Source organism: Aegilops tauschii, chromosome 6 (genome assembly GCF_002575655.3).
Source record: "Aegilops tauschii subsp. strangulata cultivar AL8/78 chromosome 6, Aet v6.0, whole genome shotgun sequence".
In the NCBI taxonomy this organism is placed as follows: Eukaryota; Viridiplantae; Streptophyta; class Magnoliopsida; order Poales; family Poaceae; genus Aegilops; species Aegilops tauschii.
This window is the reverse complement of record NC_053040.3, coordinates 310134048-310147680: the sequence shown is the minus strand read 5'-3', so window position 1 is coordinate 310147680 and position 13633 is coordinate 310134048.

Below are 13633 nucleotides of genomic sequence, written 5' to 3'. Positions count from 1 at the left end.
GCGGCTCTCCGGTGGTGAGGTGAACCACAACGTCAGCAGCTGCTCACGGCAGGGGAAAAGCGGCGGCTACTTAAGGCGGCACAGAGAGTCGATGTGGCAGAGCGAGGCCAGAGGTGACTCGTCGGGGGCCGTGGGACGTGGCGGCTCAGAGCGGAAACAAGGCCGTGGCGGCGGCGGCCCACGGTAGGAGCAGCGGAATGGTGCCTCGGCACGGGACGGCGGAAGGGGTCCGCGAGGCGAGGCGGCTCAAGGCGACTAAGTTTTGCGGCTGAGGCGGCGCAAGGCGGGGCAAGGCCGGCTCACAAGCCGTGGAGAGAGTCCAGGGCAACTCGGCGCCGACCCCCGGTGGCGGATTTGACGCGGAGGCAGGCCACTGCGATTTGGAGGCAGGCGGGGGCGCGTTGTGGGCACCCACGGGATGCGGAGCGGACATAGCCAGCGCCGATGGCGGCTCGGGAAAGGCCATGAAGGCGACCCAGAGTAGAAGACGGCGACTGCGGCGGTGCGGTCGGAGCCGGAGTGGGTCGTAGTCGGTCCGCGGAAGCGAACAGGGTGGCGGCTCGCGGATGCTGCAGCTACTCAAAGAAACAACGGAGGTGAGCGGTTCGTCTGGCTTGCAGATGATAGTCCGGGGCACGAGCGCGACCCGTCGGTGTGGTAAAGCGGCGGACGCCAGCACGCGGGGCGCGAAACCCACGGTGGTAGAGGTGAGCCGTGGTGGTGGGTTACCGAGGCCGCGGAAGCGGAGGTGTGGCGGCTCAATGTGCCAAAGTGGATACGGCAGTGCCGGTTCTGCGGCGGAAATAATCCAGCGGCGGTCTTCAGCAGCAGAGGAGGCCGAGGAAGGCCTTGGCTGAAGGCAGAAACATCAAGTGGCTTAGTGATGTAGATGAGGCCAGAACGACGCGGGCCGGCCTGAGGCCGTGATGGATCAGGTAAACAGCGAGCCATCAGGCGAGGCGACTTTCGGCACCGGCGCGTCCGAAGAGGCGGTGGTTTAAGCGGACGGCTCGGAGGAGGAGGCTCGAGGCTGAAGTGGCCGTTCGGCGCGAGGCCGCTTGGCGACCGCACGCAGTGGCAGCTCGGAGGCAGACCACGGAGGCGTCTCGGAAGCCGGCGACTCGGAAGAGCGGGCGAGGCGCGGCTCGAAGGTAGCCACTCCAAAGGCAGGCGCCACGGCAGCTCGGTGTGCCGGCGAATCTGATGCAGCTGTGGTGGAGGTGGATGGCGATGTGGAGCAAGGCCCGAGGCGGTTCGCAGGGCTCGCCGGCTCAAAGCAGACGGCGGTTTTAACGCGAGATGGAAGCTCTCTGGCGGCAGCTAGGAGTAACCCAAGACGGATTTTGAAGCGAGGCCCGGCGGCTCAGAGTTGCAGGTGTCTTCAATGGGGCGGCTCAGGGAGGCCGATCTAAGACGGCTTAGCGCGACAGGCGATTCAGCAGTGGCAAAACTCAGCAGCGGTGGAGGAATCAGGCTCGCAGTAGCGGGCGACTTACAGCACCGGGCAGCTCAATCGGGTGCCTCAAGTGGCGGCGAGGGAGGCCGACCACGGGTGGAACAACACGAGGCCTAGGCGGAGCGCGTCAGGGCAGCTTGAGGCGGCGATACCAGTGAGTCGGCGAAGCAGTTTGTTGCAGAAGCGTGCCGGCGGTTGCAGAGGTGACAGCAAGAACCGGTGGCGGGTTGGAAGAATGCCAGCATGGCGGCGCTGTGGCCGAGCAGCTGGAGTAAGGGCGCGGGTGACTCGGGGCCAAAAGGCAGAGCTCATGCCCATGTTTATCGTTTCTTCTCCGGGTCGTAATTGCTTTGACCGATTTTTTGGATTCTTTCCCTCTCACGTGGTGTGTGGATCCCAGATTGCTTGATACCCAAACGTGGTCGCAAAACTTTCTCCGGATTCCCATCTGACTCGGTGACCCGTACGCAACGGAGACTTTAACCATGCCGGTTTCAACGAGTTACGTATCCGAAATTAAGGCGCCGGTGAAACAGGCCGCAGCGGAAAACAACGTTCTCGACGACTTGTGGTTTGACTGCTCGCTCAGACCAACGGTGGTGACTTATCTTAACTCAAATATTGTACTGCTAGACCCAAAGCTGACCAGCAAATTTCATGAACTGGGTTGCGGCTCTGCCCGAGATTTTTCTGAGCCGGATTATCCCTCATGACTGTTCCATGCCAGTTCTTCTTCGTCCGGAGCATGACGAACTCCTCAATCCCTTAAGAGAGATCCCTCCAAGAACTCAACACCACCGTGCGCGAGCCCCATGGTGGGCACCAACTATCGTGGATTTGTCACGGCAGATGTCCTACTGAAAGGACTTAGTCATGAGGCCAACGCATCTATGTGGTAGCTTGAGAGGGGTTGATCGAATCGAGAGACACAACACAAGACAAGGGTTTAGGCAGCTTCGGGCCCCGAGAAACATCATCCGGTAACAACCCAACATGCTGTTTGTGGCTAGGTCTCATTATGCTCATGAGGGAGTCGCCGTATCTCCGGCTCTCCTAGTTGTGTCTAGACTTAACGATTATTCAACTCGTCCCTCTTGGGGTGCCCTGCCCCTCCTTATATAAGTTGAAGGGGCGGGTTACATGTAGAGTCCAACTCGGATTAAGACTTAAACTATTCTGACTTCTCATCACAGGCTTCTCTGGATGGGCTTCTTAACATCTTGGGCTTCTTACAATCCGGCTTACAATCTGGCTTACAGTTTGGCTTACGATCTGGCTTATGATCTGGCTTACAATCTGACTTACCATCTGGCTTAACATCTGCCGGCTTACCATCTGGCTTAACATCTGCCGGCTTAACATCTGCCGGCTTAACATCTGCCGACTTAACATCTTTAAACATCTGCCGGCTTAAACATCTTAAATATCTGGCTTACAATCTGCCGGCTTACCAATGAAATACCAAGTCCTAGCCGGGTCATATCTCCGGCCGGGTCGTATCGTGGGGTATATCCCCGACAACTTCCATGACGACAAATCGCGCGTCATAGAAGTGCTTTCGTCAAGGGTGACCGACACGTGGCATCCACCGTAACGGGTCGCCGTTAAGCTATCGGGTCCGGTTTTGGATCCGATAACCCGTTAACAGCCCGGACCAATGGCGATTTTCCATGTGTAAAATTCTCTTTGGCCGAAGGAAACACGTGTTAGTTCGTCATTGGGTCAGATAGGCGCCTATGATATGTCGACACGTGCGACGGCCCACCACTGGCCCATTTAGCTTACAAAGGCCGACCCGTTTGACTTGGTCAAAAGTTAGCGCGCCGGCCCATGAAAAGCCTGTTAACGGTCTTTTCGCAAATTGCCCATTTTATGGCCCGATAACTCACGGCCCGTTAGGGCCTTCCCAAAATCGGCCCAACAACGTCATGTGGGCCGTTGAATATAACACAACCCGTTTCACTTTCGGCCCATGTATGGCCCACGACGTCTTTCGGCCCATATGAGGCCTTTCGTATCTTTAGGCCCTTTAGTGGCCCACGGTGACTCTAGCCCATAATGAACAGTAAATTTCTTTGTACCCATTAACGACCCATGATTCACATGGGCTGTTTCCAGCCCGTGTTAGCTTTCGGCCTACTGACGGCCCATACGTTCTTGGGCTCCTTTCCGGCCATCGATTACTTCCGGCCCGTTACTGGCCTGTTCCCCTAATGGGCTAAATTCGACCCGTGGCTAGAATCGGCCCGTTTGTGGCCTGTTAACCCGTTGCGCCGTTTCCAGCCTGTCCTATATTCTGGCCCATTAACGACCTGTTATGCCTATGACAGAATTAAGCCTTTGCTGTCTTCTGGCCTGTTAATGGCCCGTTACCGTACTGGCCCGATACCAATTACGCCCGTTTACGGCCCATGTGGACCCATTTATCTAACGGCCCGAGGCCCACCGATTATACGGCCCGTAGGAGGCCCATTTATCCGACGGCCCGTAGGAGGCCCATGGATCCTACGGCCTATAGCAGGGTCAAGGTTACCACAGTCCGTATGGCCCACTGGTTGTTGCGGCCACTAACAAACCAGGGAAAAAGAAGACTAGGAAATAAATAAGCCCGAAACTAACGCTAGGCTATTAAGGCGATTGCAAAGATTACATCCGTTGGGCATCAAAGTTCGCCACAAGTGCAAATATAGGGAACACCCTACACTATACAAAAATGGCTTGCTGTTTTCTTCAGCCGGTGGCTGCACGTTAAGAACAAATTTTGTATCGCAACAAAACAAATTACAACCATAAAACAAAAGGAAGGTTGGCATCAAAGTTAACAGTCTGGCAGATAAATGCACCACTAGAAGTTCAAAAGCTCAGTTCATTTGACCTGACTGTTACGTTTTCATGCTGTACTGTCCGATGGAGCACCATAACCTTCGCCTTCATATCTCCTAGGCTCCTGAACAACATAGCAAATGTCTGATAGTCTGGTTTCAAAACCATGCATATCTTGACAACATCGAACAATGGCTGTCCTTGTTTCACAAAGGGTCTCTGTTAGGGAATGGACTTGTGTCTGGAGCGCAGATATAACATTATTTTGAGCTTGCATATTTTGATTATGAGGCAGTTTGGATGAGATTGCCTTAACAACCAACCCAGTATTATGCAGGAACGTGCTTTTCGCACTGTTAGTGGACAGGTACTGACCCACTGCAGCAAGAGGTGGCATTGCGGTTATAGTTGCCTCGTCACCTTCATAAGGTGGTGGTTCCACCATTTTTTCAATAGCTTGCTGAAAAGTTGAGTTTTTTTTACATTAGTAGTACCAGAACAGAAGATATTAAGGAGGCAGCAAAACCAAACAAAATAGCTTTGGTCTATATACATAACTTATTCTGGTGAACCCGTGTAAAATATTAGTTGTATTTTACTGCAAAGTACATAATAAAACCAGGTTCCAAACATATGACCATGTACCATGGCTAAAGTTTTTGAGAAATCATTTCCTAAGGGCTTGCCAGTTTCTAGGGTCACGTCCTACAGTCAACATGTGCTCTGATACCATCTTGTAGCGACCCGACCCAAATGGATCAAGTCTCTGTGCTTAAGTGTCATCCCTGGATCAGTATGCTGACACACATAGTACTCTAGGATTTATAACAGAGGTAAATCACATGTATAAAGTAACATAAATACTATTACCTCAATCCATATAGCGAAAGTAACAACAAAGTTGTGGAGTCCCAACAACACCAAAGGCAAAGTTGAGGATAGACATCGTAACCCTAACGTATCACTTACTCGTTGTAAGATTCCTGCAACAGGAGACGTTGTAGCCATGTAGGTCAGTACATTGAATGTACTGGCAATTTCACACCATAGAATAATAAGGAGAATGTCTACCTCTACATGCATATTTGGCTGGTGGAGGCTCTAAGTTTAATTTTGCATAAAGCTAATTTTACCCTACAACAAAGGAATACATTTTTATTTACTACTAATTTAAATTACACATATTGAGAAGGTAACCCCAACTCAATCCCAAAAATCACCAAATCATTAATAACCCAACAATTTCATTAAATAGACTGATGAGATCAACCAATAATTCAAATACAAGATACTCAAAATGTCCATAACCGGGGACACAGCTAATCATGATTAGTTTGTACACTGTGCAGAGGTTTGCGCACTTTTCCCCACAAGACTCGATCTCCTCCGTTGAATTTCTCGCACTGCCTGATGTTTGAGAACCGGATGATCGAGACACAGTCTTTCTGAAGAGGTCCCCTTAACCGATAGATAGGCCGGTACACCTACAACTCCCCTACATCTGCTAGCCCATCATGGAATGGTTTCCCACAACTTACTTAACTATGCCAGAGCCCATAATGGCTTGTGGCTGTACACGGAAGTTTCCGAGCATGAATAATCTTATGACCCCTTTGAGCCTGGGTGGCATTCCATAGGATGATCACACGGGTACCCCGGGATCTGATAGGACAACACTGGATTCCCCAGGTTCCCACAACCAATCCACCCAGATGTGTATTAAAGTAGCCACCTTAAGTTTCCCTTAGTTATTATCTCTCACAACTTACATGATTCTCACATACCAATCCCCGTCTACGAGCATGGCTAAGCAATATGAGCATAACGTATATTCCCGGGGTGATCAAAGATAATAGGTTCCTACCTCATGAACTACATAGCAACAACCACATGTTCCCAATCCTACTCATACAATATTTGAGGGTGAACTAATGCAAGTAAAACTGGGTATAGGAAGAGTATGAAAGTGTGAACTTGCCTTGTACTGTTGATGAAGATTCTTCGCACTCATAATTTCTAATAGTTCTACTCGTTACACTCCGATCAATCTATCGTAAGCAATCAATTATAACTACACATAAGCAATCACTCAAAGATCCAAAAGAAAAGGCAAAGAAATATTGTAAAAACTCTAAAAGAACCAAATCAAATTATTTTGCAAGATCAATTGAAAAAGTGTGGTGATGGCTCAAGATGTTAGATTACGCCTAGGGATTCAATTTGAAAAAGGAATCAATTGAAAAAGCGCTACAGTTTACAAGCTATGATCAAGTGAAGCTTCGAGTTCAAATTTGAATCGTTCAAATTTTAAAAGATCAAAAGTTGAAACTAATGATGCTACTGGATGTAGGAAGTCAATATGAATATGTAGGAAAAAGAATTACTAGATTGGAAATAACGGATCAAAAGATACCAGTAATTCAACATAACATTGAATCTGCTTAGAATGTTGTGTGATAACTCTTTGTGGACTAGCAGAGTAATCTGACTATGATCAAAATTATATGTTGGAAAGATGACACTAATTGTGCGAACGGAAAGATTATTTCAATACAAATCCAACGCAATTGGATTCATCGCAAACGGAGTTACGGATAAAAAGATATGATCAAAAGAAGTTTGAATATGAATCTGAACAAATTTCGAAATTTGAAAGTTGCAAAAAGTTTATTTGATAGATTCACTACTATATAGGCGGAATCAAGACGAAAATGTAGGCGTTGGTTTTATCTAATTTGGATGAACGAGTAAAAAGTTATGCCTATTTAAAAAATCAGGGTCAAGCTGGTTTACCAAAAAAAATAGTTACGACTAAAAGAATTCTAGATCTAATGTATAAATACAGAGACTAGTTGATAATCTAATTATTCTACCGTTCACTAGTCTAAAATAATAAGCTATGGAACTATAAAAAATACGAAGAAAGATACCTTTATAAGATAGAGAAAAGACGACTTCGAGAGGAGAGAACTTCCAGAAATCCCGCCGGAGAGAAGAAATATATTTTTCTTTACTGAATCTAGTCAAACCAAAATATTGATTTAACCCGAATCGGTTGATTTTTGGAGGCTCTATGAGTCTATATTTATAGGTGAAAAAGAAGCTTAGGTGTTAAAGGCTAAGCAATGTGGGATTAAATATATACATACACAGATGAAATTGAAAAAGATCATGCGCATGGGCTAAGAGTTCGGCCCGGCCGCGCGCGTACACTGCGCGGCAGTTTTTTTTAAATATTTTTCTTTTCTGAAATTTTACTTTTCGTAAAAAATAAATAAAAACATAAAATAAAATTCTAAACCTTAACGAAAATAAAAAGAGAAAAAAATACGGGCCGACCTGTCTACTATGCTGCGCATGTGGGCGACAAATAATTATGAGCCGCACATATATTTTTTAAATAGAACAGAAAGGAAAACTGAATAAAGAAAATAAAACAAAATTATATATAGGCATATTGTATATCAGAATTTTCAGAAAAATATTTCCTAAAACATGAACATATTTTGAGCGGCAAATAAGTTCCACAAAAAAATAAATAAAGCAAATAGTGATACCATTTCATTTAAAAACCAAATAAAAATATTTTAAAATACCAAAATTATTTCAAACTAATTTTTCTCCACTTTTCTACTGTAGGGAATCATTTTACCCTATTTTTCATATATTTTATTTTTGGAGAAAAATAATTTGAATAAAAACCAAATAACTCCAAATTGAACATGGTTTTCAATACCTTAAAAGGGACTTTAAATTTGATTCTTTTAAACTTTCAACTCATATTTCATATAGTTAGAAGAATTGATTTTATCTTCTCTTATGAAAATCATTGAGTTGCATAAAGTTTATGAATTTGAAATATTTCCAAATGGAACTCAAATCTTTTCGAAACCCTTTTTATTTATTTAAGTGGAAGAAATCATATCATCTTCACTCTATGGTTTTGTGATGAAATGAATTTTAATTCATGGAGATCATAAATGCAAGGTGAAAGTTTGGGAAAGTCATTTCATTCCCTCTCATTCAACTTTCACTCAATTTCACACAAGCAACCACACCACAATCAAACAAACAATCAAAACTATTTATTTAATATAACATTCCAAAATTTAGAATTTTGGGATGTTATAACAGTGTCTCGTCATAATTGGCATTTAAACAAATGTGAAGCAGTACAAGAAATAAATCATATGCAAGATGCAAACAACATCACACTACAAAGTCAAAGGTCTCTCGTCATTTGTGCCATTGCATATTCACAGCTTATGATTTGTAAACTAAGTAGAAGACATTTCAACAAATTAGAAGCAATGAAAACTAGACACCATATGAAAGATGCAACGAATATCACCCTACCAAGTTAAAATTGTCTCATCATAAGTGCCATTTCAACAAATTAGAAGTAGAACAAGCTAGAAAAGAATGCGAGATGTAAGGCAAACACATGATCCCAGGATGGAATATGTATGAAAAACAGGACGGCATGTCATAGTTACAACTATTTGTGTAAACTAAGCAGAAGCCATTTCAACAAATAAGAAGCAATGCAAGCTAGACACCGTATGCAACATGCAAGACAATATCACACTGCCAAGCTTGAGAAAGCACCTGGGATGCCGGTTTCGCCGGAAGACCGCCATCATTCCCTGCCTTATTTTTTCCTTCCTCTTTCTTAGTTGTATTGCCTTGTCAAGTCAAACCCACAAGAAAAATGAATAAAAATTCACTTTTCAGAACTCATTGATGCAGGATGCTGACGAGCACTACTTTAATGTAAGGCGACCGCATGAGAGGACAATTGAATGTGTAAGAAAAAGGACATCATTGCATATTCACAGCTATGATGTGTAAACTAAGCAGAAGGCATTTCAACAAATTAGAAGCAATGAAAGCTAGACACCATATGAAAGATGCAACGAATATCATTCTACCAAGTTAAAACTGTCTCGTCATAAGTGCCATTTCAACAAATTAGAAGTAGTACAAGCTAGAAAAGAATGCGAGATGTAACCTATATCACACTCCCAAGTCAAACGTGTCTTATGATAAGTGATTGTTGCAAGTTATACAACAATAGTACTTTGATGTAAAAACATGGTGTGATAGACAGATATTGTATGTTCTAGAAACAGGAACACATGTCTTATTCACAAGTATAATGTGTAAAGGAAGCAGATGGAATTCAAAAAATTAGAAGCAATACAAGCTAGACATCATACATAATATACAACCACATATAACAGTGGCAAGTTATAGGGAGCACCTGTGATGGTGCACTAGGGGAGACGTGCTCATCATCAACACAGCTATGTTGAGTGTCTATGCATGTGTTGTCTTGCAAATCATCTTGGGGGGGGGGGAGGAGTAGAATCTGTAGAGGCCCTCCGTTTGGAAGGAGCACCTTTATCCGCTGCCTTGCTAATTTTCTTCCGTTTTTATTGATTTTGAATTGTCAAGTAAAACCGATAAGAAAAAGCAATAAAATTCACTCTTCAGAACTCATTCGTGCATGATACTGACAGTCACTACTTTGATGTAAGGCGAACACATGATACCAGGATGGAATATGTACAAAAAACAGGACGGCATGGCATATTCACAACTATTTGCGTAAACTAAGCCGAAGCCATTTCAACAAATCAGAAGCAATGCAAGCTAGACACCAGATGAAAGATGCAACCAATATGACTCTGCCAAGTTAAAAGTGTCCCATCATAAATGGCGTTTCAACAAATTAGAAGCAGCGCATGCTATAAATCATATGAAAGATACAACTAATATCGCACTGCATATACTAAAGGTGTCTTGTCATATTGATTGATGCGGGATACAAAAAAAAACAATAGTTTTATGTAAGGACATGCTTAATAGACAGATGTACTATGTACTAAAAACAGGAAGGCATGTCACATTAACAGGTATAATGTATAAACTAAGCAGAATAGCGCACGCAATTTAACCAGATTGGAAGAATTACAATCTAGACACCATATGCAACATGCAACCACATATCACGCTGCCAAGTTAGAGTAAGCACCTGCGATGCTGGTGTAGGGGAAATGCGGTAATCAACTACAGAGCTACGTTCACTACCTTCATCTAGCCTTGTTGTTTCTTGAGAATCATGTGGGGAGGCTGACGCTGCATTCTTTAAATGAGGATTTTTTCTCACAGTAGTCAACTGGCCTGACTGCCTCATCATAAGTGATTGATGAGGGATACACAAGAACATAAGTTTGATGTAAGAATATGGTTAGTAGACAGATGTACTAGTATGTACCAAAAACAGGAAGGCATGTCATATTCAAAGGTATAATGTGTAAGCTAAGCAGATGCAATTTAACCAAATTGGAAGCTATAGAAGCTAGACATCCGGCTGGAGTGGTGAGGATGATCATCTAGGACCTGAGAGACTGGTGGGAGGCGGGCTGCTTCGCCACCATCATGGCTTTTTAGTTGTCTTCCAGGTGATGCCTGTCTGTGCTGGGCTTGTCACTGGCTCGGCCAGTGCCCTGACTAGCCATTCGTCTTCTGGTGCTCCCGGGATGGTGGTTCATGTAAAAAATATCTTTCCTTATCTTAATAAAGACCAACTTTGGCCTTTCGAATATAAGATAGACACCATATGCAACATGCAACCACATATGACACCACGAAGTTAAAGCAAGCACTTGGGATGGTGGTTCATGGCGAGCGAGATCATCAACTCCAGAGCTACGTTTACTGTCTCCATCTGTTGACACTGCACCCTTTATAGCGCTGATACGTATCTTGCCTAAGCCCGAAGAAAGCTGGAGCTGCTTCTCTCTTTTATTTCGTGCTTCTATCAACCGGTTGGCAGAGTCTGAAATACCCATGCATAAAAAACAATAGTGAGAGTATATATGGGTGAAGTGTGTGCAGAACTAGTGCGCTGTAAAAGTAGCAGATAGCAGGTGGCTGAAAAATAAATGATAGGAGACATATGATAGCTCTACAACATAGCATGGCAAACAAAATTAGATTCTACTCCGTATGATTTTGTAATATATGAGCACAGGGATGGCTGGGAAATGCAGGTACTCCTCCAGCACATCGCCACATGTGGTCCTATCAAAATAACAGTCGACTGAAAATAAAAAGGTTAGTCGATTTTTTTATGAACCGTCCGATCTATAAGGAATGGGTAGATGGCGTTCGTCTACCTCCCGCCAGTCACTGTTGACGATCTTTCTCGAACTGCCAGCGACCACCGGCCCAGACCCCTGCCTCCGCTACCCCGCCCTCCCCTCGACCTCACACCACCGCCGTGCTTGGCAGCGCCCCCCGACCATCCCTTTAATCCCGGTCGGCCTCTAGATCGAGCGCCATCAGCTCCCAGGCCCCACACACCCCTAAGATAAACATCGAGGCGCTGCTTCCCCGACGTAATAGGTGGACTAGTGCCTGTTACGCTGGGGAGTGCTTCCTTTAATTGGGAATCAACTGACCAAGAATTGAAATCCAGGGGGGGCGACAGACCTCTAGCTAAGGTGAAATCGTATATGAGGAGAAACCTTGTGCATCGCGAGTTACTAGGAACATCTAGTATCAAGAAGAAGCGGTCAACTAGTGTCTTTTGTGGGATGAATACCGTGCAAGCAGACACGTAAGATTTGCATGAATAAGGGAAGAGGAGTACCATTTCCGGTTGCCAGTGCTGGGTCCTCCGGATGTCGCGGCGATTTTCTTGGTTTTACCTAGGGAACCGATATTTTGGAGGAGGGTCGAGCCTTGGACGAACCCATGGCCAAATTGTTGACTGTGTTGCGGTGGCCGTCTGTTGGCAGAGGGGAAGCAGATCCGAGGGGCGAAGGACGGTGTAGCGGGAACAACTCTGGTGCGGTGGACGGTGGCGAAGTTGGAGCAGCAGCGGTGAGGCGCAGGACGGCGTGGTTAAACTAGCTCGGGTACGGACAGCTTGGCCTCGGATTCAACTACTAGCCGTGGATGGCGTTGCAGTGGACGACGACGTCGGGGTATCGGCTCCCGCGTGATGGAGGAGGGCGGCGGTTGATGGGTGGGATGGGGTGGCGGACGGAGGACACCGAGGTTTCGCGGCTGGTGGAGAGGTAGTTTTGGCGCCCACGGAGTACTAATGGGGAATCAGATGGGGGGGGGGGGGAAGCTAAGGGAGAACCATGTTTCGGTCCGAGACGCACTTGTTTTTGGTTTTTTTAACAGATGGTACGCACTTGTTTGAAATTTGGGGAAAGTACAAACTTTGCCCACCTCTTTAATTTCGGACCTACTGCGGGTCGGCGGTAGGATGGTAATCCCAGGTGTCCCAAATAGTGGGCGGGAGTGATTTCGGCCGCGCGCATGTGTGCTTAGGTGACCATTGTGTATGAATGTTTTTCAAAGGCGGTTGCATGGCGTCTAGATGAAGCTACAAACCTCCCCGGTTTAGACCTTTGGACGTCGGGCCGGTAGGTTTCACGGGTCGGAGTTAGAAAAGTAATTTGCTTCTACCAAACATTTGTCTCACGCGGTTTTGGGCGAATAGAGGCTCTTTTGGCGCTTTGTTCGAAATTTTGAAACAGGAGCATTCACGTTTAGAGTACTCTTGAACTTTGAGGATTGACCTAAATAGACAATGTTAAATTTGACCTTGTATGTTTGAAAACCTCATTAAATTATGCGCTTCTTTTTGAAATTTTGACGATTGAAAATCCTATAACTACGATTATTTTGGAATGGATGAGGTAAATTTGAATCGATTTTGTACACGACTATATATGCTATCATGTACAAAAGCAGAGCAAAGATTGGTGCCCCCATAATTTAGGTATGATTTAAAAATGCCATGATATCAAATTCAAATAATTGAATGGACTTCATGTTTGATTCAAATTTTTTAAACCACCTTATGTTGAATTCAAATGTATGCTAGTTCATAGCTAGCTATTTATAATGTTCATTGTGTAACTTTTGTATGTATAATGTGCTTTACACACACAACATGAACTATACTCACATTTATATTCGATTGCTAAAGCGATGCATTGTGTGGAGTTCAAAATACTAACTATGTGGATCAATTATGTCGAATAATAACATAGACATGCTCAAATTCGATAGAATATAGATGTCTGATGGATCAATGACTGTTCCTTACGCGAATTGCAAAAATCATGATCCCATCCTAATATTTGGATACAATTTATATTTTTAATCAATGTGTACATCAGTCTTTTACGTGTAGTTTCACTCTCCATCGGTGGTCTCTCACACATGCTCACACACTCTCTCCCGAGGTGTCTTTCTCGCAGACATGCTCTCGATATAACCCTCCCTCCCTCTCGTAACCATTTACCACTGTTTTCACTAACCTTT